Source organism: Sturnus vulgaris, chromosome 7 (assembly GCF_052056855.1).
Source record: "Sturnus vulgaris isolate bStuVul1 chromosome 7, bStuVul1.hap1, whole genome shotgun sequence".
NCBI lineage: Eukaryota > Metazoa > Chordata > Aves > Passeriformes > Sturnidae > Sturnus > Sturnus vulgaris.
Window position 1 is genome coordinate 5,001,698 of NC_142249.1, and position 24,091 is coordinate 5,025,788.

Consider the following 24,091-nt stretch of genomic DNA (forward strand, 5'->3'; position numbering starts at 1 on the left):
CTCCTGTCCCGTCGCGTGCTCCGAGCACTCTGGTGTGCCCGTGTCACCACCAGCCCCCATGTCACCACATGTCACAAAGGGTCCATTGACGCCGTTCCATGCCACGGTGACCGTGCTGCACTGCATCACAAAGGGCTCTTGCACACACTGACACCTGCCCTGGGGACACCCTGAGCCCACCCAAAGTGGCCCAGGTTGGAAGGAATCCCTTGGCCCAAATGTCTAAGAGAGCCCGACAGGAATGTTAGGAATGGCTCAAATCCTATCCAACGCTGCTCTGCGGGCTCCGGGCATTTAAGAGCCCTCAATTCAGGAAAGCCTTCCTTCCCCAAATTCACTGGCGTGGCCAGAGAGTGTGACAGATTTGGACGTTTGCTTCCCATCTCAAAGCAGCAACTCATTTGCCTTCATTTGTCATCCATTGGAGAGTCACTTTACAAAAGAACACTACACAGAGGCGAATAAAGGCCATTCTTTGCTTTGCAAATGGTTTTCAATGAAGAGATGATAATATCCTAATTCTAGGAAGGAATAAAAGCTCACAAGGAGTGGAAGTCCACTCAGTGTTACCAAATTAGCCCAAACAAATGAGAAGATTGCAAAATGGCTAATCCTCCTCCTGGTACAGATAGCTAAGTGGCTCTTAAAGTACAGCTCTCCCCTCTTCTTCCCTGCAGGAAGATCAGGACCACTAACAAAAAATCACAGCTAGTGCTTTGGCCCTCCTCCAGAACCAAAGCTGTGCCAAAGCACAGATGCTGCCTTCAAGCTGACTCCAATTCCAGCCTAGACCTCTCACCTTCCACACAGCTCCTTCTCCAAGACGCCCACCAACACCAACCCCCCTAATCAGCCACACACAAGCCCCCAACAGCCCGCCGGGATCCCCAGCTAACCCCATCCCTCCGCAGAGCTTTCCCAGCCTCCAGCAGACCCCTGGTTCCCTGCACGTGCCATGGGATGGCACTCGGGAGGATCTGCTCCAAGGCCTTTCCCAGTAGCCAGCTCAGGCTGCCAGGCCTATGGTTCCTGGATCATCCTTCCCACCAACTCTCCCTGTGCACGGCTGCTCCATTTGCACATTGGTGCTCAGCTCAGAGTTCTGCACTTGAGCAGCACTGCTGAGAAAGGATGGAGAGCGGCCTGGCAAGCTCTTTCTCCAGCTCCCTCTTGACTCTTGGGGGAGGTAGAACATTCCACAGGAAAGCACCTGGTGCCACAAGGAGTGGGTGACATCAGACAGCTGTGAGGGGAAGCCTCAGGACTGCTGTATTCTGAGGGAACACCGTTGGCCTTGACCTGTATGCACCTGCGGAAGCTTAAATCCTCAGCTCCCAGGACCTCTCTTGGCCAGCACCCTGATGTGCACGCAGGACTGCTGCGAGGCACTGCTGGGACCCAGCGGGACAGGAGCTGCTGTCTCGTGTCCACCCAGCACCCCCGACAGAGCCAGGGTCACCCCAAAAGCAGACAAACGATCTGGTGTCGGCAGAGAGGAGCAAGGAGCACTGGGCTGCCTCCTCTCAGGGTATCTCAGCTGGCCCTGGGCCACAACACGCCCCCGTTTTAAGTCCTGCCTATGCCCAGCTGCCAGAAATGCCGACCTTCTTCTCTCCAAGGCGCACAGGAAGAGCCAATGAGCAGGATGCCTTGGGAGGCAAACCTTCCCGGCCTTTGCTGAGGCCAGGGACACACCAAGATCAGCCAAGACTCTGCAGATTGCCTGGCCCGCACAGCCCAGCTCTTTGCTGGCCCTGGCCCGCAGCAGCTTCCACCAAGCGAGAGGCAATTGCATATTGCCAAGAGCCGAAACACAGCAGGCAGGTGAGATGTGAACAGTGTGTGCATCAAGGACTTTTAATTCACAGCTCTCAAAGAGAGCTTTGGGGCTCGCAGCTGGACAGAGATGCTCCTGCTCACACCTCTGGCCAAAAGGGGGTAACACAGCGTGCTGCAGGTGCTTGGGTTGGTCTCCACAGCTCCAGGCAGATGCCAAACCTGCTCTTCACAGCCTTCTCCCTTCCCCTGCCCCTGTGCCCAGGGCAGCGGGCCTCAAGGACTCAAAGGACCACAGGGAGCCAAAGGGGGACGCTTGCACCTACCTCACTGCGATCTCCCTGTGAAGCACTTTCCTTAAGACGCAAGCCCCTTTTCTCCAAAGGCATTTTTCCAAATGCGTAGCTTTCCCCAGGTTCACCAACACATTCTTAAGAAGTCCTGGCAAGTCTCAATTCCTTCTGGGCCTTTCAGAACTGGCACTCCAGCTCTAGCTTGTGTTCCCCCAAGTGTGTTTCCACGTGGAGGTTCTGACGTGCAGACCCAGGCCCTCTACAAACACAAGCTGCCCGCTGCCTCTTCGCCTGCCTCAACTCCTGCCTGCGGTCACGGCCACAAAACCAGGCTGTTCCCGGACAGAGACCAGAGCCCTGCTCCCACAGGATGCTCTTGCCAGCACCTCCCAGGACTCTGTGCTGTACACACAGCACTTTTCATGCCTGCTCTCAACCGGCTTGGGCACACAGAGCACCACCTGGCTGGCTCTGCCATCAGCACACCCCAAACACAGGCAGAGGAGGTAGAAGAAGCAGGGGCTCTTTTGCAGCCGTGCCCAAGGGAGACTGGAAGGGTGCCCCCTCCGTCTGGTCTCACTTGCTTGGCTGACTGGCTCTGAGGCAGGGGCTCTGATTCCTCGCTTCTGGGGACCAGAACCGCACCCAGGGTCCCGGCACTGCCTGACTGCGCTCTGGACACTGGCACGGTCACGCGTCCGAGTCTCAGGCACTGTGCTGCTGCTTCATTTGCTCTTTTGGAACACCCAGAGCTCCCCAACAATGCCCTGTTGGTCTCTGGTTCTGCCCTCTTCCTGACCCAATGCTCCAGTGATGGAGCATTGCTGTGCTTTCAGGAAGCTATTCTTGAAACCTTCCAGCATTCCAAAGCTCCTTTGCCCTCCGTGGATGCTTGCTATGGAATCTCTCCGAGCTGCACTCAGAGCATACTCAGGTTGGTTCTTCTAAAACCCAGCGCCTTCAGGGTGCTCAGCAAGACCTTTAACTCCACAGTGTTGTGGAACTGGACGTTCAACACAGAGACCTTTCCAGGATGATCTGCCCTCGTTTCTGAGTGTCTACAGAAAGCACGGCACGGAAGAGAACAGCAGGAGAGGCCTGTGTGTGTTCCAGGGCTCTGGAATTGTGCCGCTTGAGCTCCACAGAGATGCAGGCAAAGTGAAGAAGCCAAACTGTTTATTGATGGAAGGCAAAGCAAAAGCATGAGCTGGAGGGGAAAAAAAGGGATGGGCACAATCTGAGGGCTGGAGGGAAGGAGCAGTCAAAAGGGAGGAATAGTCGAGGGAACAAGAAAGGATAGGCAGTGTCTGAAGGCTGGAGGGAGAGAGCTCTCTACAAGCAGGGAGAGGGCTGAAGCCATGCGAGCTTCCCACAGGCTCAGCTGTGCTAATCATCAGCTGTGCCTGCAGCTTCAGCTGGTCTCTTCTGGTCTCAAGGCAGCCTCAACTTCCATGGCATCTGGAGGTCTTAAAGGGACGCTGGTTCTTCTAAGCCGGCAGATGAGCATGGTTCTGCAAGCCTTTCACTGATCACCTCTTCCAGTAGTATATCGTATCTCTTCAAGGCTTGAAGGGCTGGAAGAGAGAGGAATAGAGCCACAGTGAGAGCCCGCATCTGTGGGAATCCAAGCAGACCTTCCTGACAGGGCCACATCCTTCCCAGCTCTTGCCATGGCCACAAGAGGGGCCAACGGGGTCAGCTGCAAGGTGCTGGCCACGAATCCCTCCACCTGCGTCCCTGAAATCTCTCGGAGCTCTGCCCACGCCATCCCCCCGTCCACACAGGGAGCAAAGCCCACCGCAGCCGGGGCAGGGATTGCAGCTCCCCCCGCCAACCCCGCTGACAGCCCGCTGCCCGCACTCACCCTCAATGAGAACGTCAATGTCTCCTGGCTGACCCGTCAGGTACCGCCCAGCGATCCCTGGGAACACAGAGCCTGTCACGGCTCTGTCCAGCGGCACAGCTCCCCGCCAGCGGCGCTGCCAGCCCTGTGTGTCACAGGGCGGCAGCAGCCCCGAGGGCAGCCGGGGCTCCACGGCGCCGGGCCCGGATGCCGCTTGCCGGGGCAGCGGGCGGGGCTGGGGCCGAGCTGCGGCGGGGCGGGGAGGGGAGGGGCGGGGAGGGGAGGGAGCCCGGGCTCACCCATGAACCTGATGGCCGCTAATTGCAGGGACTCCTTTGGGCTCTGCAGGTACGGTAGGGCCTGGCGCAGGTGCTCGGCCGCTCGGCTCCTGTCCTCTGCCAGCTGAAGAGAGCGGCGGGAGGGAAGGGTCGGGCCGGGCTTTGTGCCCCTTTGCCAGGCGCTCCCCGCTTTGGCCGGCCCCGGCCTCCCCTGCCCGCACAGCCCTGAGGCGCGGCCAGCAGCCGCTGGGCCGGGGCTCCGTCGGCGCCCGGCTCGGGCCCACAGGAGCCTGGAGAAGAGCCCGTGCGGCTCCTGCGTGCAGCCCTGGGCAGGGCCACAGCTGCCAAGCGCACACAGTGAGCACCGCGCTCAGGGGGCTTGTCCAGGCTGAGCCTGGCGCTTCCAGGCCCTCCTTACCAGGCACTCGGCAAACATCCACAGCTTCTCTGTCTTCACCAGTTGCATGAGATGCCTTCTCTTCAGGAACTCGGTCACACAAAGCAGTGTTTTCCGCGAGGCCTGGAGAGCAGCAGAGATGTGCAGATGGCACCGCAGCTCAGGGCACAGGAGCCGCGTCCCTGTGCCAAGGCGTGCAGGAGGCTGCAGCCCGGGAGGTGCCAGGACCTGCAGGAGGCAGCCGAGCCCCTTCCAGACATCCACCAGCATCACTCAAAACCTCACCTTCGCCACATGCTCATTCTCCTCATGGCAGTGCCAAAACAGCGGGAGTAGGCTCTGCCTCAAAATCTTCATCAGCGGCTTTTTTCCCTCATCTACCACCAACTCCATCATCTTGAAGAAGAGGTCGAGGGCAAACACCTGCACACGGCTGTTGTCCTGGAAGGGAAGAAGAGGATAGGATCTTAAGTGCAATTACTCCAGGCTCACCTGGACAAAGGTCCAAAAATCCATAGGGGAAAATGTTTCTGGGCATCCAGTGCCGATGCCTGGAGACACAGAGACTTACATTGTCAAGGAGCAGCAGGAGTGCCTCAGCCAGCTTTGGGGCGGTGGTGCTGGATATCAAGATGCCTTTGTCCTGGAGCACATTGGTGAACACACGGAGGGTCATGGCAACCACCTCTCCATCTGCATCACCCAGCAGCTCCAAAAGACATGGAGACAGGCTGCACATTTTTCTGGCCTGTGTGGAACACAAGGCTGTGCTGTGAAGCCATGAACGGCTGAAGCAGCACCACCACTGTGCTGGCACTGCAACCCCACCCTGCTGCCACAGGGCCCAGAGGCCAAAGGCCTGTCGTGATGAACTCAGGGAGGTGAGGCAGGAGAGCTGGGAGCATTTGCTGCAGCTCTTGAAGCCCAGGCAGCCCGAGGGGCAGCTTTCCCCAGCACAGCTTCAGCCGCTGCCCCCTTCTCACCATCGAGGGATCCTTGCTGAGCACCACAAGGCATCTGAGCGCCAGGCGACGTCTCTCCCTGTACTTGCTCTGCAGGTTCCTTGACGTGATCTCAAGGAGGCTGTCACCACATTTAGTGAAATCCAAGCAGTCCAGGACCTGAAAGGCACAGGGTAGTGACAGGGGATCCAGCTGGCAGGAGCCCAGAACCTCACAGGGCTGGGCTGAGAGATCAGCACAGGGCACGGGCACTGTCCCAGGCAGCTGTGGCTACGACAGGACAGAGAGCTGGGAGGCAGTTCAGTGAGGCAGCGCTGGCCATCAGGCTCACCTCCACAAGGAATGCCAGGAAAGGCAGATCCCAGCGTGGCTCTTCCCTGCTGAGCCACCCAAGCAGGCGGCGGGCAATCCCAGAGCACAAGAAGACGGAGACACGGCGCATCTCCCTGGTGGGGGAAAAAGGCACCCAGATGCTGACGTGTGCAGGCAAACCTCTCTCAGAACTGACTCAGAGATGCAGTCTTTCCCCAGCATCCCTGGAGGTGATGTGGGCACTTTGGGAGGCTGCCCCTTGTGGGCACCTCCTCTCCCAGCCTTTTGCAGTCTGCTTGGCCGTCCCTCGGTGACAAGGCTCTCTGGCCCATGACCACAGGGACTGTGTGGGGCACGCCAGGCACACAGTGCAAATGTCGGGGGCAGAGGGGAAACAGGGGGTCTCACCTGGCCAGCAGACCCATGGCATAGTGCTGGGTGCCAGCAGAGAGCAGCGTGTCCCAGCCACGCTTGCGCTCCATGGCCATCACCTCAGGGTCATACTGCAGACAGAAGAGCAGAGCCTTCATGGTCTGCACTGCAAACCTGTGTGCAGAGCAAAGCCCAGGTCACACTGGGAGCACTGGCGCTGGCCACAAGGGCATGGGAAGGACAGGAGGACCAGGACCTGTTGGGCGTGATGGGAAGGCGGTGATCCTCCCGGCACGCTCTCCAGAAGTTATCAACGGCCTCTGGCATCTGCTGTGTGGTGATGACAATATGGAAGAGCAGAGCCACAAAGAGGCGGGAGGAATAAAACATCATTGCCTTGGGGCACTGAGGCGCTATTAGCCAGATCACCAGAGTTGCCTGCAAAAGAAGCAGCCCAAGACAGCGCTCAGTGCCGAGGTGTCCATGGGGCAGAGGGAGCAGTGGGCCTGGTGCCACCTGAGCCTGTCCCTAGCCCAGGTTTCAACCCAGCGCCTGAGGCACCGAGAGGACGGAGAGCTTCTGGAGAAGCGACTGGGGAGCGAGCAAAGCCAGTTCCAGAAACTCACAGCCAGGGCAAAAACGTCCTTGTTGTCCCCATCAGAGGTGCACATGCTGTGCAGGGGCCAGGCCTCCATCACACACAGCAGAGTTGGCAGCACCTTCTCCACTGTTGGTCCCGATGAGCCTATGGCTGTCCACATCCTTGCAGCAGCTCTGTGGGATCAGAGCTCTGTGTCAGGGGTGTCTCAGTCACAGTCCAGTGCCCTGTGCAGCTGTAGGGCCCAGGTGACAGAGCCCCGGTGCCCTGAGGGCCAGGCAGGGAGCGTGGCAGCAGTCTCAGGAGACAGAGGGGCCTGAGGGTCCTGAGCCTGTCTGCCTGTCTGGCAGAGCCCATTGGACAGGCTGTACAGGGCGGTGGGCCCTAAAGGCTGGTGGGCCCTTAGCTCTCAAGGCATGTGGTTCCTGTACCTGTCACACGTTGGGGCACAGCGCAGGAGGGTCAGCACCACGTCAGCAGGGTGTTCTCCAGCCAGCCTCAGAATGTCAGTGCGCAGACTGACACCCACAGTGGCATTGGACATGAGACTCTGGTGAATGCTTTTCACCATGGCTGGCACCTGGAGGGCGTGGGGAAGACTTGGAGCGCTGTCCAAGGGAGCAACTCCCCAGCTTCCCCCAGGACGTGTTTCCCTCCCCGCCACAATGTGGTTCCCTCAAAGACTGAGGGAGCCCAGTGACCATGGCGTGAGTGGGCACACAACCCTGTGAGGCCTCGAGCCTTGGCCCCAGGCTGCTTACGTGCTGCTGAGAAGAAACGCAAGGGTCCGTGAAGTAGTCCACAATAAGGTCCTGGCTCAGAGTGGGAGTGGGAGTGGGAGTGGTGTCAGTATTTGTGATGCCCTGAGTCTCTCCGGTGTCAGCGTTTGTCATGGCCACGTCCTCAGTCACTGCCATGTCAGCCTTTGCCCTGTCATCATTCATTGCTGTGTTGAGGTCGTCTGAGTGCTCAATCTGGGCCAAATCTGGGCTGACATCGGGCTCTGCCTGGAGCTCGCTCAGCCTGGAGTCAGGCTCGGCTGTGCTCTCTGTTGCTGTGCTGCTGGTCTTTCTACGGCGAAGGGGCACAAACTTGCGGAACATCTGCAGGAGAACAAAGGACAGGGAAGAGAGGCAAGTTCCATGGCATGCTCCAAGCACTATGCTCAGCTGAGCGGTGACAGCAGGCCCAGCCCAGGTGGGGATGGCTGCAGGTACCTTCAGTGTTCTGCGGAAGCGGCCACGGGTGGGTTTCTGCTCTTGTGTCGGCTCCATGGCTGCAGCACCTGGCAAAGAGCGAGCGCAGCCAGAGCTGAGGGGCTGCGGGAGAGGCCGGAGAACACAGCCCAGCCCTGCATTCCCCAGGCAGGGACAGCCCCGGGATGCCCCAGGGGATGCAGCATGGCCGCTGCGGGGTGTCTGCCCGGCCCCTCTTCTGTCCTGTCCCTGGGCATGTCCACAGTGGGTGGGCTGGGATGGGACGGACGGGATGGGACGGGACGGGATGGGGCCAAGCTGGATGCTTGCACCAGCCCTGAGGCCCAGGTGTGCCACTCACCATCCTGCATTGGCTGGAATGGCTCTGACTCTTCAGGCTCTTGAGCTGGGGCAACTCTAGAGCCTCTCCTTTTTATTCCCCCGAACACTTTGAACAGGTTGAGAAATCTGCCCGCCATGCCGGAGTCTGGCCTCGAGGGCACCTTCTAGAGAGATGCTTTGGGAAAGTTACAAGGCAACAAGTCGTGCAGCTGTGCCTTAAAGGCACCTGCGACAGAGAAGCCTCAGGAAGGCTGCAGGACAACAAGTCCTGCACTTGAGGCCTCCTGCCACAAGGGCAGGAGACTCCTCGTAAATGATTCAGGTCACCAAGTCCTGCAGTCTGGCCGGGAGTGAACCTGGAAAAGAAAATCCTCGGGAAGGCCACGGGCCACCAAGTCCCGCAGTCTTTCCACGAGGTCACCTGCAGGAATAACGCCTCGGAAAAGCTCGGGGTCAGGCACGAACGAGTGTGCTGTGCGGGGGCTCCTCACAGCACCGCTCTGGCGCCTCCTGTCCCGTCGCGTGCTCCGAGCACTCTGGTGTGCCCGTGTCACCACCAGCCCCCATGTCACCACATGTCACAAAGGGTCCATTGACGCCGTTCCATGCCACGGTGACCGTGCTGCACTGCATCACAAAGGGCTCTTGCACACACTGACACCTGCCCTGGGGACACCCTGAGCCCACCCAAAGTGGCCCAGGTTGGAAGGAATCCCTTGGCCCAAATGTCTAAGAGAGCCCGACAGGAATGTTAGGAATGGCTCAAATCCTATCCAACGCTGCTCTGCGGGCTCCGGGCATTTAAGAGCCCTCAATTCAGGAAAGCCTTCCTTCCCCAAATTCACTGGCGTGGCCAGAGAGTGTGACAGATTTGGACGTTTGCTTCCCATCTCAAAGCAGCAACTCATTTGCCTTCATTTGTCATCCATTGGAGAGTCACTTTACAAAAGAACACTACACAGAGGCGAATAAAGGCCATTCTTTGCTTTGCAAATGGTTTTCAATGAAGAGATGATAATATCCTAATTCTAGGAAGGAATAAAAGCTCACAAGGAGTGGAAGTCCACTCAGTGTTACCAAATTAGCCCAAACAAATGAGAAGATTGCAAAATGGCTAATCCTCCTCCTGGTACAGATAGCTAAGTGGCTCTTAAAGTACAGCTCTCCCCTCTTCTTCCCTGCAGGAAGATCAGGACCACTAACAAAAAATCACAGCTAGTGCTTTGGCCCTCCTCCAGAACCAAAGCTGTGCCAAAGCACAGATGCTGCCTTCAAGCTGACTCCAATTCCAGCCTAGACCTCTCACCTTCCACACAGCTCCTTCTCCAAGACGCCCACCAACACCAACCCCCCTAATCAGCCACACACAAGCCCCCAACAGCCCGCCGGGATCCCCAGCTAACCCCATCCCTCCGCAGAGCTTTCCCAGCCTCCAGCAGACCCCTGGTTCCCTGCACGTGCCATGGGATGGCACTCGGGAGGATCTGCTCCAAGGCCTTTCCCAGTAGCCAGCTCAGGCTGCCAGGCCTATGGTTCCTGGATCATCCTTCCCACCAACTCTCCCTGTGCACGGCTGCTCCATTTGCACATTGGTGCTCAGCTCAGAGTTCTGCACTTGAGCAGCACTGCTGAGAAAGGATGGAGAGCGGCCTGGCAAGCTCTTTCTCCAGCTCCCTCTTGACTCTTGGGGGAGGTAGAACATTCCACAGGAAAGCACCTGGTGCCACAAGGAGTGGGTGACATCAGACAGCTGTGAGGGGAAGCCTCAGGACTGCTGTATTCTGAGGGAACACCGTTGGCCTTGACCTGTATGCACCTGCGGAAGCTTAAATCCTCAGCTCCCAGGACCTCTCTTGGCCAGCACCCTGATGTGCACGCAGGACTGCTGCGAGGCACTGCTGGGACCCAGCGGGACAGGAGCTGCTGTCTCGTGTCCACCCAGCACCCCCGACAGAGCCAGGGTCACCCCAAAAGCAGACAAACGATCTGGTGTCGGCAGAGAGGAGCAAGGAGCACTGGGCTGCCTCCTCTCAGGGTATCTCAGCTGGCCCTGGGCCACAACACGCCCCCGTTTTAAGTCCTGCCTATGCCCAGCTGCCAGAAATGCCGACCTTCTTCTCTCCAAGGCGCACAGGAAGAGCCAATGAGCAGGATGCCTTGGGAGGCAAACCTTCCCGGCCTTTGCTGAGGCCAGGGACACACCAAGATCAGCCAAGACTCTGCAGATTGCCTGGCCCGCACAGCCCAGCTCTTTGCTGGCCCTGGCCCGCAGCAGCTTCCACCAAGCGAGAGGCAATTGCATATTGCCAAGAGCCGAAACACAGCAGGCAGGTGAGATGTGAACAGTGTGTGCATCAAGGACTTTTAATTCACAGCTCTCAAAGAGAGCTTTGGGGCTCGCAGCTGGACAGAGATGCTCCTGCTCACACCTCTGGCCAAAAGGGGGTAACACAGCGTGCTGCAGGTGCTTGGGTTGGTCTCCACAGCTCCAGGCAGATGCCAAACCTGCTCTTCACAGCCTTCTCCCTTCCCCTGCCCCTGTGCCCAGGGCAGCGGGCCTCAAGGACTCAAAGGACCACAGGGAGCCAAAGGGGGACGCTTGCACCTACCTCACTGCGATCTCCCTGTGAAGCACTTTCCTTAAGACGCAAGCCCCTTTTCTCCAAAGGCATTTTTCCAAATGCGTAGCTTTCCCCAGGTTCACCAACACATTCTTAAGAAGTCCTGGCAAGTCTCAATTCCTTCTGGGCCTTTCAGAACTGGCACTCCAGCTCTAGCTTGTGTTCCCCCAAGTGTGTTTCCACGTGGAGGTTCTGACGTGCAGACCCAGGCCCTCTACAAACACAAGCTGCCCGCTGCCTCTTCGCCTGCCTCAACTCCTGCCTGCGGTCACGGCCACAAAACCAGGCTGTTCCCGGACAGAGACCAGAGCCCTGCTCCCACAGGATGCTCTTGCCAGCACCTCCCAGGACTCTGTGCTGTACACACAGCACTTTTCATGCCTGCTCTCAACCGGCTTGGGCACACAGAGCACCACCTGGCTGGCTCTGCCATCAGCACACCCCAAACACAGGCAGAGGAGGTAGAAGAAGCAGGGGCTCTTTTGCAGCCGTGCCCAAGGGAGACTGGAAGGGTGCCCCCTCCGTCTGGTCTCACTTGCTTGGCTGACTGGCTCTGAGGCAGGGGCTCTGATTCCTCGCTTCTGGGGACCAGAACCGCACCCAGGGTCCCGGCACTGCCTGACTGCGCTCTGGACACTGGCACGGTCACGCGTCCGAGTCTCAGGCACTGTGCTGCTGCTTCATTTGCTCTTTTGGAACACCCAGAGCTCCCCAACAATGCCCTGTTGGTCTCTGGTTCTGCCCTCTTCCTGACCCAATGCTCCAGTGATGGAGCATTGCTGTGCTTTCAGGAAGCTATTCTTGAAACCTTCCAGCATTCCAAAGCTCCTTTGCCCTCCGTGGATGCTTGCTATGGAATCTCTCCGAGCTGCACTCAGAGCATACTCAGGTTGGTTCTTCTAAAACCCAGCGCCTTCAGGGTGCTCAGCAAGACCTTTAACTCCACAGTGTTGTGGAACTGGACGTTCAACACAGAGACCTTTCCAGGATGATCTGCCCTCGTTTCTGAGTGTCTACAGAAAGCACGGCACGGAAGAGAACAGCAGGAGAGGCCTGTGTGTGTTCCAGGGCTCTGGAATTGTGCCGCTTGAGCTCCACAGAGATGCAGGCAAAGTGAAGAAGCCAAACTGTTTATTGATGGAAGGCAAAGCAAAAGCATGAGCTGGAGGGGAAAAAAAGGGATGGGCACAATCTGAGGGCTGGAGGGAAGGAGCAGTCAAAAGGGAGGAATAGTCGAGGGAACAAGAAAGGATAGGCAGTGTCTGAAGGCTGGAGGGAGAGAGCTCTCTACAAGCAGGGAGAGGGCTGAAGCCATGCGAGCTTCCCACAGGCTCAGCTGTGCTAATCATCAGCTGTGCCTGCAGCTTCAGCTGGTCTCTTCTGGTCTCAAGGCAGCCTCAACTTCCATGGCATCTGGAGGTCTTAAAGGGACGCTGGTTCTTCTAAGCCGGCAGATGAGCATGGTTCTGCAAGCCTTTCACTGATCACCTCTTCCAGTAGTATATCGTATCTCTTCAAGGCTTGAAGGGCTGGAAGAGAGAGGAATAGAGCCACAGTGAGAGCCCGCATCTGTGGGAATCCAAGCAGACCTTCCTGACAGGGCCACATCCTTCCCAGCTCTTGCCATGGCCACAAGAGGGGCCAACGGGGTCAGCTGCAAGGTGCTGGCCACGAATCCCTCCACCTGCGTCCCTGAAATCTCTCGGAGCTCTGCCCACGCCATCCCCCCGTCCACACAGGGAGCAAAGCCCACCGCAGCCGGGGCAGGGATTGCAGCTCCCCCCGCCAACCCCGCTGACAGCCCGCTGCCCGCACTCACCCTCAATGAGAACGTCAATGTCTCCTGGCTGACCCGTCAGGTACCGCCCAGCGATCCCTGGGAACACAGAGCCTGTCACGGCTCTGTCCAGCGGCACAGCTCCCCGCCAGCGGCGCTGCCAGCCCTGTGTGTCACAGGGCGGCAGCAGCCCCGAGGGCAGCCGGGGCTCCACGGCGCCGGGCCCGGATGCCGCGCTGCCGGGGCAGCGGGCGGGGCTGGGGCCGAGCTGCGGCGGGGCGGGGAGGGGAGGGGAGGGGAGGGGAGGGGAGGGGAGGGAGCCCGGGCTCACCCATGAACCTGATGGCCGCTAATTGCAGGGACTCCTTTGGGCTCTGCAGGTACGGCAGGGCCTGGCGCAGGTGCTCGGCCGCTCGGCTCCTGTCCTCTGCCAGCTGAAGAGAGCGGCGGGAGGGAAGGGTCGGGCCGGGCTTTGTGCCCCTTTGCCAGGCGCTCCCCGCTTTGGCCGGCCCCGGCCTCCCCTGCCCGCACAGCCCTGAGGCGCGGCCAGCAGCCGCTGGGCCGGGGCTCCGTCGGCGCCCGGCTCGGGCCCACAGGAGCCTGGAGAAGAGCCCGTGCGGCTCCTGCGTGCAGCCCTGGGCAGGGCCACAGCTGCCAAGCGCACACAGTGAGCACCGCGCTCAGGGGGCTTGTCCAGGCTGAGCCTGGCGCTTCCAGGCCCTCCTTACCAGGCACTCGGCAAACATCCACAGCTTCTCTGTCTTCACCAGTTGCATGAGATGCCTTCTCTTCAGGAACTCGGTCACACAAAGCAGTGTTTTCCGCGAGGCCTGGAGAGCAGCAGAGATGTGCAGATGGCACCGCAGCTCAGGGCACAGGAGCCGCGTCCCTGTGCCAAGGCGTGCAGGAGGCTGCAGCCCGGGAGGTGCCAGGACCTGCAGGAGGCAGCCGAGCCCCTTCCAGACATCCACCAGCATCACTCAAAACCTCACCTTCGCCACATGCTCATTCTCCTCATGGCAGTGCCAAAACAGCGGGAGTAGGCTCTGCCTCAAAATCTTCATCAGCGGCTTTTTTCCCTCATCTACCACCAACTCCATCATCTTGAAGAAGAGGTCGAGGGCAAACACCTGCACACGGCTGTTGTCCTGGAAGGGAAGAAGAGGATAGGATCTTAAGTGCAATTACTCCAGGCTCACCTGGACAAAGGTCCAAAAATCCATAGGGGAAAATGTTTCTGGGCATCCAGTGCCGATGCCTGGAGACACAGAGACTTACATTGTCAAGGAGCAGCAGGAGTGCCTCAGCCAGCTTTGGGGCGGTGGTGCTGGATATCAAGATGCCTTTGTCCTGGAGCACATTGGTGAACACACGGAGGGTCATGGCAACCACCTCTCCATCTGCATCACCCAGCAGCTCCAAAAGACATGGAGACAGGCTGCACATTTTTCTGGCCTGTGTGGAACACAAGGCTGTGCTGTGAAGCCATGAACGGCTGAAGCAGCACCACCACTGTGCTGGCACTGCAACCCCACCCTGCTGCCACAGGGCCCAGAGGCCAAAGGCCTGTCGTGATGAACTCAGGGAGGTGAGGCAGGAGAGCTGGGAGCATTTGCTGCAGCTCTTGAAGCCCAGGCAGCCCGAGGGGCAGCTTTCCCCAGCACAGCTTCAGCCGCTGCCCCCTTCTCACCATCGAGGGATCCTTGCTGAGCACCACAAGGCATCTGAGCGCCAGGCGACGTCTCTCCCTGTACTTGCTCTGCAGGTTCCTTGACGTGATCTCAAGGAGGCTGTCACCACATTTAGTGAAATCCAAGCAGTCCAGGACCTGAAAGGCACAGGGTAGTGACAGGGGATCCAGCTGGCAGGAGCCCAGAACCTCACAGGGCTGGGCTGAGAGATCAGCACAGGGCACGGGCACTGTCCCAGGCAGCTGTGGCTACGACAGGACAGAGAGCTGGGAGGCAGTTCAGTGAGGCAGCGCTGGCCATCAGGCTCACCTCCACAAGGAATGCCAGGAAAGGCAGATCCCAGCGTGGCTCTTCCCTGCTGAGCCACCCAAGCAGGCGGCGGGCAATCCCAGAGCACAAGAAGACGGAGACACGGCGCATCTCCCTGGTGGGGGAAAAAGGCACCCAGATGCTGACGTGTGCAGGCAAACCTCTCTCAGAACTGACTCAGAGATGCAGTCTTTCCCCAGCATCCCTGGAGGTGATGTGGGCACTTTGGGAGGCTGCCCCTTGTGGGCACCTCCTCTCCCAGCCTGTTCCAGTCTGCTTGGCCGTCCCTCGGTGACAAGGCTCTCTGGCCCATGACCACAGGGACTGTGTGGGGCACGCCAGGCACACAGTGCAAATGTCGGGGGCAGAGGGGAAACAGGGGGTCTCACCTGGCCAGCAGACCCATGGCATAGTGCTGGGTGCCAGCAGAGAGCAGCGTGTCCCAGCCACGCTTGCGCTCCATGGCCATCACCTCAGGGTCATACTGCAGACAGAAGAGCAGAGCCTTCATGGTCTGCACTGCAAACCTGTGTGCAGAGCAAAGCCCAGGTCACACTGGGAGCACTGGCGCTGGCCACAAGGGCATGGGAAGGACAGGAGGACCAGGACCTGTTGGGCGTGATGGGAAGGCGGTGATCCTCCCGGCACGCTCTCCAGAAGTTATCAACGGCCTCTGGCATCTGCTGTGTGGTGATGACAATATGGAAGAGCAGAGCCACAAAGAGGCGGGAGGAATAAAACATCATTGCCTTGGGGCACTGAGGCGCTATTAGCCAGATCACCAGAGTTGCCTGCAAAAGAAGCAGCCCAAGACAGCGCTCAGTGCCGAGGTGTCCATGGGGCAGAGGGAGCAGTGGGCCTGGTGCCACCTGAGCCTGTCCCTAGCCCAGGTTTCAACCCAGCGCCTGAGGCACCGAGAGGACGGAGAGCTTCTGGAGAAGCGACTGGGGAGCGAGCAAAGCCAGTTCCAGAAACTCACAGCCAGGGCAAAAACGTCCTTGTTGTCCCCATCAGAGGTGCACATGCTGTGCAGGGGCCAGGCCTCCATCACACACAGCAGAGTTGGCAGCACCTTCTCCACTGTTGGTCCCGATGAGCCTATGGCTGTCCACATCCTTGCAGCAGCTCTGTGGGATCAGAGCTCTGTGTCAGGGGTGTCTCAGTCACAGTCCAGTGCCCTGTGCAGCTGTAGGGCCCAGGTGACAGAGCCCCGGTGCCCTGAGGGCCAGGCAGGGAGCGTGGCAGCAGTCTCAGGAGACAGAGGGGCCTGAGGGTCCTGAGCCTGTCTGCCTGTCTGGCAGAGCCCATTGGACAGGCTGTACAGGGCGGTGGGCCCTAAAGGCTGGTGGGCCCTTAGCTCTCAAGGCATGTGGTTCCTGTACCTGTCACACGTTGGGGCACAGCGCAGGAGGGTCAGCACCACGTCAGCAGGGTGTTCTCCAGCCAGCCTCAGAATGTCAGTGCGCAGACTGACACCCACAGTGGCATTGGACATGAGACTCTGGTGAATGCTTTTCACCATGGCTGGCACCTGGAGGGCGTGGGGAAGACTTGGAGCGCTGTCCAAGGGAGCAACTCCCCAGCTTCCCCCAGGACGTGTTTCCCTCCCCGCCACAATGTGGTTCCCTCAAAGACTGAGGGAGCCCAGTGACCATGGCGTGAGTGGGCACACAACCCTGTGAGGCCTCGAGCCTTGGCCCCAGGCTGCTTACGTGCTGCTGAGAAGAAACGCAAGGGTCCGTGAAGTAGTCCACAATAAGGTCCTGGCTCAGAGTGGGAGTGGGAGTGGGAGTGGTGTCAGTATTTGTGATGCCCTGAGTCTCTCCGGTGTCAGCGTTTGTCATGGCCACGTCCTCAGTCACTGCCATGTCAGCCTTTGCCCTGTCATCATTCATTGCTGTGTTGAGGTCGTCTGAGTGCTCAATCTGGGCCAAATCTGGGCTGACATCGGGCTCTGCCTGGAGCTCGCTCAGCCTGGAGTCAGGCTCGGCTGTGCTCTCTGTTGCTGTGCTGCTGGTCTTTCTACGGCGAAGGGGCACAAACTTGCGGAACATCTGCAGGAGAACAAAGGACAGGGAAGAGAGGCAAGTTCCATGGCATGCTCCAAGCACTATGCTCAGCTGAGCGGTGACAGCAGGCCCAGCCCAGGTGGGGATGGCTGCAGGTACCTTCAGTGTTCTGCGGAAGCGGCCACGGGTGGGTTTCTGCTCTTGTGTCGGCTCCATGGCTGCAGCACCTGGCAAAGAGCGAGCGCAGCCAGAGCTGAGGGGCTGCGGGAGAGGCCGGAGAACACAGCCCAGCCCTGCATTCCCCAGGCAGGGACAGCCCCGGGATGCCCCAGGGGATGCAGCATGGCCGCTGCGGGGTGTCTGCCCGGCCCCTCTTCTGTCCTGTCCCTGGGCATGTCCACAGTGGGTGGGCTGGGATGGGACGGACGGGATGGGACGGGACGGGATGGGGCCAAGCTGGATGCTTGCACCAGCCCTGAGGCCCAGGTGTGCCACTCACCATCCTGCATTGGCTGGAATGGCTCTGACTCTTCAGGCTCTTGAGCTGGGGCAACTCTAGAGCCTCTCCTTTTTATTCCCCCGAACACTTTGAACAGGTTGAGAAATCTGCCCGCCATGCCGGAGTCTGGCCTCGAGGGCACCTTCTAGAGAGATGCTTTGGGAAAGTTACAAGGCAACAAGTCGTGCAGCTGTGCCTTAAAGGCACCTGCGACAGAGAAGCCTCAGGAAGGCTGCAGGACAACAAGTCCTGCACTTGAGGCCTCCTGCCACAAGGGCAGGAGACTCCTCGTAAATGATTCAGGTCACCAAGTCCTGCAGTCTGGCCGGGAGTGAACCTGGAAAAGAAAATCCTCGGGAAGGCCACGGGCCACCAAGTCCCGCAGTCTTTCCACGAGGTCACCTGCAGGAATAACGCCTCGGAAAAGCTCGGGGTCAGGCACGAACGAGTGTGCTGTGCGGGGGCTCCTCACAGCACCGCTCTGGCGCCTCCTGTCCCGTCGCGTGCTCCGAGCACTCTGGTGTGCCCGTGTCACCACCAGCCCCCATGTCACCACATGTCACAAAGGGTCCATTGACGCCGTTCCATGCCACGGTGACCGTGCTGCACTGCATCACAAAGGGCTCTTGCACACACTGACACCTGCCCTGGGGACACCCTGAGCCCACCCAAAGTGGCCCAGGTTGGAAGGAATCCCTTGGCCCAAATGTCTAAGAGAGCCCGACAGGAATGTTAGGAATGGCTCAAATCCTATCCAACGCTGCTCTGCGGGCTCCGGGCATTTAAGAGCCCTCAATTCAGGAAAGCCTTCCTTCCCCAAATTCACTGGCGTGGCCAGAGAGTGTGACAGATTTGGACGTTTGCTTCCCATCTCAAAGCAGCAACTCATTTGCCTTCATTTGTCATCCATTGGAGAGTCACTTTACAAAAGAACACTACACAGAGGCGAATAAAGGCCATTCTTTGCTTTGCAAATGGTTTTCAATGAAGAGATGATAATATCCTAATTCTAGGAAGGAATAAAAGCTCACAAGGAGTGGAAGTCCACTCAGTGTTACCAAATTAGCCCAAACAAATGAGAAGATTGCAAAATGGCTAATCCTCCTCCTGGTACAGATAGCTAAGTGGCTCTTAAAGTACAGCTCTCCCCTCTTCTTCCCTGCAGGAAGATCAGGACCACTAACAAAAAATCACAGCTAGTGCTTTGGCCCTCCTCCAGAACCAAAGCTGTGCCAAAGCACAGATGCTGCCTTCAAGCTGACTCCAATTCCAGCCTAGACCTCTCACCTTCCACACAGCTCCTTCTCCAAGACGCCCACCAACACCAACCCCCCTAATCAGCCACACACAAGCCCCCAACAGCCCGCCGGGATCCCCAGCTAACCCCATCCCTCCGCAGAGCTTTCCCAGCCTCCAGCAGACCCCTGGTTCCCTGCACGTGCCATGGGATGGCACTCGGGAGGATCTGCTCCAAGGCCTTTCCCAGTAGCCAGCTCAGGCTGCCAGGCCTATGGTTCCTGGATCATCCTTCCCACCAACTCTCCCTGTGCACGGCTGCTCCATTTGCACATTGGTGCTCAGCTCAGAGTTCTGCACTTGAGCAGCACTGCTGAGAAAGGATGGAGAGCGGCCTGGCAAGCTCTTTCTCCAGCTCCCTCTTGACTCTTGGGGGAGGTAGAACATTCCACAGGAAAGCACCTGGTGCCACAAGGAGTGGGTGACATCAGACAGCTGTGAGGGGAAGCCTCAGGACTGCTGTATTCTGAGGGAACACCGTTGGCCTTGACCTGTATGCACCTGCGGAAGCTTAAATCCTCAGCTCCCAGGACCTCTCTTGGCCAGCACCCTGATGTGCACGCAGGACTGCTGCGAGGCACTGCTGGGACCCAGCGGGACAGGAGCTGCTGTCTCGTGTCCACCCAGCACCCCCGACAGAGCCAGGGTCACCCCAAAAGCAGACAAACGATCTGGTGTCGGCAGAGAGGAGCAAGGAGCACTGGGCTGCCTCCTCTCAGGGTATCTCAGCTGGCCCTGGGCCACAACACGCCCCCGTTTTAAGTCCTGCCTATGCCCAGCTGCCAGAAATGCCGACCTTCTTCTCTCCAAGGCGCACAGGAAGAGCCAATGAGCAGGATGCCTTGGGAGGCAAACCTTCCCGGCCTTTGCTGAGGCCAGGGACACACCAAGATCAGCCAAGACTCTGCAGATTGCCTGGCCCGCACAGCCCAGCTCTTTGCTGGCCCTGGCCCGCAGCAGCTTCCACCAAGCGAGAGGCAATTGCATATTGCCAAGAGCCGAAACACAGCAGGCAGGTGAGATGTGAACAGTGTGTGCATCAAGGACTTTTAATTCACAGCTCTCAAAGAGAGCTTTGGGGCTCGCAGCTGGACAGAGATGCTCCTGCTCACACCTCTGGCCAAAAGGGGGTAACACAGCGTGCTGCAGGTGCTTGGGTTGGTCTCCACAGCTCCAGGCAGATGCCAAACCTGCTCTTCACAGCCTTCTCCCTTCCCCTGCCCCTGTGCCCAGGGCAGCGGGCCTCAAGGACTCAAAGGACCACAGGGAGCCAAAGGGGGACGCTTGCACCTACCTCACTGCGATCTCCCTGTGAAGCACTTTCCTTAAGACGCAAGCCCCTTTTCTCCAAAGGCATTTTTCCAAATGCGTAGCTTTCCCCAGGTTCACCAACACATTCTTAAGAAGTCCTGGCAAGTCTCAATTCCTTCTGGGCCTTTCAGAACTGGCACTCCAGCTCTAGCTTGTGTTCCCCCAAGTGTGTTTCCACGTGGAGGTTCTGACGTGCAGACCCAGGCCCTCTACAAACACAAGCTGCCCGCTGCCTCTTCGCCTGCCTCAACTCCTGCCTGCGGTCACGGCCACAAAACCAGGCTGTTCCCGGACAGAGACCAGAGCCCTGCTCCCACAGGATGCTCTTGCCAGCACCTCCCAGGACTCTGTGCTGTACACACAGCACTTTTCATGCCTGCTCTCAACCGGCTTGGGCACACAGAGCACCACCTGGCTGGCTCTGCCATCAGCACACCCCAAACACAGGCAGAGGAGGTAGAAGAAGCAGGGGCTCTTTTGCAGCCATGCCCAAGGGAGACTGGAAGGGTGCCCCCTCCGTCTGGTCTCACTTGCTTGGCTGACTGGCTCTGAGGCAGGGGCTCTGATTCCTCGCTTCTGGGGACCAGAACCGCACCCAGGGTCCCGGCACTGCCTGACTGCGCTCTGGACACTGGCACGGTCACGCGTCCGAGTCTCAGGCACTGTGCTGCTGCTTCATTTGCTCTTTTGGAACACCCAGAGCTCCCCAACAATGCCCTGTTGGTCTCTGGTTCTGCCCTCTTCCTGACCCAATGCTCCAGTGATGGAGCATTGCTGTGCTTTCAGGAAGCTATTCTTGAAACCTTCCAGCATTCCAAAGCTCCTTTGCCCTCCGTGGATGCTTGCTATGGAATCTCTCCGAGCTGCACTCAGAGCATACTCAGGTTGGTTCTTCTAAAACCCAGCGCCTTCAGGGTGCTCAGCAAGACCTTTAACTCCACAGTGTTGTGGAACTGGACGTTCAACACAGAGACCTTTCCAGGATGATCTGCCCTCGTTTCTGAGTGTCTACAGAAAGCACGGCACGGAAGAGAACAGCAGGAGAGGCCTGTGTGTGTTCCAGGGCTCTGGAATTGTGCCGCTTGAGCTCCACAGAGATGCAGGCAAAGTGAAGAAGCCAAACTGTTTATTGATGGAAGGCAAAGCAAAAGCATGAGCTGGAGGGGAAAAAAAGGGATGGGCACAATCTGAGGGCTGGAGGGAAGGAGCAGTCAAAAGGGAGGAATAGTCGAGGGAACAAGAAAGGATAGGCAGTGTCTGAAGGCTGGAGGGAGAGAGCTCTCTACAAGCAGGGAGAGGGCTGAAGCCATGCGAGCTTCCCACAGGCTCAGCTGTGCTAATCATCAGCTGTGCCTGCAGCTTCAGCTGGTCTCTTCTGGTCTCAAGGCAGCCTCAACTTCCATGGCATCTGGAGGTCTTAAAGGGACGCTGGTTCTTCTAAGCCGGCAGATGAGCATGGTTCTGCAAGCCTTTCACTGATCACCTCTTCCAGTAGTATATCGTATCTCTTCAAGGCTTGAAGGGCTGGAAGAGAGAGGAATAGAGCCACAGTGAGAGCCCGCATCTGTGGGAATCCAAGCAGACCTTCCTGACAGGGCCACATCCTTCCCAGCTCTTGCCATGGCCACAAGAGGGGCCAACGGGGTCAGCTGCAAGGTGCTGGCCACGAATCCCTCCACCTGCGTCCCTGAAATCTCTCGGAGCTCTGCCCACGCCATCCCCCCGTCCACACAGGGAGCAAAGCCCACCGCAGCCGGGGCAGGGATTGCAGCTCCCCCCGCCAACCCCGCTGACAGCCCGCTGCCCGCACTCACCCTCAATGAGAACGTCAATGTCTCCTGGCTGACCCGTCAGGTACCGCCCAGCGATCCCTGGGAACACAGAGCCTGTCACGGCTCTGTCCAGCGGCACAGCTCCCCGCCAGCGGCGCTGCCAGCCCTGTGTGTCACAGGGCGGCAGCAGCCCCGAGGGCAGCCGGGGCTCCACGGCGCCGGGCCCGGATGCCGCGCTGCCGGGGCAGCGGGCGGGGCTGGGGCCGAGCTGCGGCGGGGCGGGGAGGGGAGGGGAGGGGAGGGGAGGGGAGGGGAGGGGAGGGGAGGGGAGGGAGCCCGGGCTCACCCATGAACCTGATGGCCGCTAATTGCAGGGACTCCTTTGGGCTCTGCAGGTACGGCAGGGCCTGGCGCAGGTGCTCGGCCGCTCGGCTCCTGTCCTCTGCCAGCTGAAGAGAGCGGCGGGAGGGAAGGGTCGGGCCGGGCTTTGTGCCCCTTTGCCAGGCGCTCCCCGCTTTGGCCGGCCCCGGCCTCCCCTGCCCGCACAGCCCTGAGGCGCGGCCAGCAGCCGCTGGGCCGGGGCTCCGTCGGCGCCCGGCTCGGGCCCACAGGAGCCTGGAGAAGAGCCCGTGCGGCTCCTGCGTGCAGCCCTGGGCAGGGCCACAGCTGCCAAGCGCACACAGTGAGCACCGCGCTCAGGGGGCTTGTCCAGGCTGAGCCTGGCGCTTCCAGGCCCTCCTTACCAGGCACTCGGCAAACATCCACAGCTTCTCTGTCTTCACCAGTTGCATGAGATGCCTTCTCTTCAGGAACTCGGTCACACAAAGCAGTGTTTTCCGCGAGGCCTGGAGAGCAGCAGAGATGTGCAGATGGCACCGCAGCTCAGGGCACAGGAGCCGCGTCCCTGTGCCAAGGCGTGCAGGAGGCTGCAGCCCGGGAGGTGCCAGGACCTGCAGGAGGCAGCCGAGCCCCTTCCAGACATCCACCAGCATCACTCAAAACCTCACCTTCGCCACATGCTCATTCTCCTCATGGCAGTGCCAAAACAGCGGGAGTAGGCTCTGCCTCAAAATCTTCATCAGCGGCTTTTTTCCCTCATCTACCACCAACTCCATCATCTTGAAGAAGAGGTCGAGGGCAAACACCTGCACACGGCTGTTGTCCTGGAAGGGAAGAAGAGGATAGGATCTTAAGTGCAATTACTCCAGGCTCACCTGGACAAAGGTCCAAAAATCCATAGGGGAAAATGTTTCTGGGCATCCAGTGCCGATGCCTGGAGACACAGAGACTTACATTGTCAAGGAGCAGCAGGAGTGCCTCAGCCAGCTTTGGGGCGGTGGTGCTGGATATCAAGATGCCTTTGTCCTGGAGCACATTGGTGAACACACGGAGGGTCATGGCAACCACCTCTCCATCTGCATCACCCAGCAGCTCCAAAAGACATGGAGACAGGCTGCACATTTTTCTGGCCTGTGTGGAACACAAGGCTGTGCTGTGAAGCCATGAACGGCTGAAGCAGCACCACCACTGTGCTGGCACTGCAACCCCACCCTGCTGCCACAGGGCCCAGAGGCCAAAGGCCTGTCGTGATGAACTCAGGGAGGTGAGGCAGGAGAGCTGGGAGCATTTGCTGCAGCTCTTGAAGCCCAGGCAGCCCGAGGGGCAGCTTTCCCCAGCACAGCTTCAGCCGCTGCCCCCTTCTCACCATCGAGGGATCCTTGCTGAGCACCACAAGGCATCTGAGCGCCAGGCGACGTCTCTCCCTGTACTTGCTCTGCAGGTTCCTTGACGTGATCTCAAGGAGGCTGTCACCACATTTAGTGAAATCCAAGCAGTCCAGGACCTGAAAGGCACAGGGTAGTGACAGGGGATCCAGCTGGCAGGAGCCCAGAACCTCACAGGGCTGGGCTGAGAGATCAGCACAGGGCACGGGCACTGTCCCAGGCAGCTGTGGCTACGACAGGACAGAGAGCTGGGAGGCAGTTCAGTGAGGCAGCGCTGGCCATCAGGCTCACCTCCACAAGGAATGCCAGGAAAGGCAGATCCCAGCGTGGCTCTTCCCTGCTGAGCCACCCAAGCAGGCGGCGGGCAATCCCAGAGCACAAGAAGACGGAGACACGGCGCATCTCCCTGGTGGGGGAAAAAGGCACCCAGATGCTGACGTGTGCAGGCAAACCTCTCTCAGAACTGACTCAGAGATGCAGTCTTTCCCCAGCATCCCTGGAGGTGATGTGGGCACTTTGGGAGGCTGCCCCTTGTGGGCACCTCCTCTCCCAGCCTGTTCCAGTCTGCTTGGCCGTCCCTCGGTGACAAGGCTCTCTGGCCCATGACCACAGGGACTGTGTGGGGCACGCCAGGCACACAGTGCAAATGTCGGGGGCAGAGGGGAAACAGGGGGTCTCACCTGGCCAGCAGACCCATGGCATAGTGCTGGGTG